Below are 1803 nucleotides of genomic sequence, written 5' to 3'. Positions count from 1 at the left end.
ACACACACACACAACACACACACAAACACACACACCCACAACACAACCCAACACACACACAAGGACACACACACACACACACAACACCACACAACACACACCACACACAACACACAAACCCCGACCCCACAAAACACACACACACCACACCACCCCACACACACACCCCACACACACACACACACACACACTACACATACACCCCCCACACCCCAAAAACAAAACACACACACAACACACCACACACCCCCAAAAACACCACAAACACCCCACACCCCACCAAACACCCCAACACACACCACACAACAAACCCCCAACACCCCACAAACCCCACACACACACCCACACACACACACACACACACACACAACACACACAACAAAAACACACACACACAACACATACCAAAAAACCACACACACACACACCCACCAAAAAACACCCACACACCACCACCACACAAACACCACACACCACCCACACACACACACACACACCACACACCACACAAAAAACCACACCCACCCAACACACACACACACCACACCCACACACACACCCCACACACAAAAACACACACCCCAACCCCCCAAGCACAAACACATCACACACACAACCACCACAACCCCAAAACAAAACCCCCTAAAAAAACCATACACATAAAAACCCACACAAAAAACACCACACACCCCACACACACACACACACACAACACACACACACACACCCCCACAACCAACCCCCACACACACCCCAAACATACCAAAAAAAAAAAAACTAAAAAAAAAAAAAAAAAACATAAAAAAAAAAAAAAAAATAAATAAAAAAAAAAAAATATTAAAAAACAAAAACCCCAAAAAAAAAAAAAAAAAAAAAAAACGAATAAAAAAAAAAGAAAAAAGTATAAATAATGCAATAAATTTTAAAACAAAAAAAAAAAAATTTTAAAAAAAAAAAAAACCAAACAAAAAAATATATATAAATATATATATTTTTTATATCTAAATATATATTATATATAAATAGATATATATAGCATATAAGATATAATATATATATAAAATATATATATAAAATATATGGGAAATATATTAAAATATAATATATATATATTATTCTAATTTAATATTAATTTTTAAAAGGGGATATATAATTTTTTATAAATATTATAGATATATAATAATTATATATATATTTTATAAATATATATATATGTAAAATTATTATATTCAAATATAAAAATATAATAATATATAGATATAATATATATATATATAAATATTAAAATATATAAAGCATATATATATATTATTATATTATATATATATATATAATATAATAATTTTAAAAAATATATTATATATATATATATATAAACCCCAAAAAAACCCCACCATTAAAAAAAATAAGAAAAAAAATTTTATTTTTATAATAATATTATTTTTAATATATATATATATATATATAAATTTTATATTGATTATCCCCACCAAAATTATATAAAATATAATAATAATATATATATATATAAAATTTTATATATATATATCATATATATAATTATTATTTATCCCATAATTAAAATTAATTTTTAATATATAAATTTTAATATATTTTTTATTTATTTATATAAAATACTTTTAAACCTTTTAATATATAAGCCCCCAAAAAAAATATATTAATTTTATATATATAATATATATATATATAAAAATATATATTATATAATATATAAAAAAACCCCCCCAAAAATAACCCAAAAAGAAGAAAAAACCAAATTAAATATAATTAAATATATATAAT

The sequence above is a fragment of the Penaeus monodon genome, chromosome 35, assembly GCF_015228065.2.
Source record: "Penaeus monodon isolate SGIC_2016 chromosome 35, NSTDA_Pmon_1, whole genome shotgun sequence".
Classification (NCBI taxonomy): Eukaryota; Metazoa; Arthropoda; class Malacostraca; order Decapoda; family Penaeidae; genus Penaeus; species Penaeus monodon.
Note: the sequence above shows the minus strand (reverse complement) of the source record.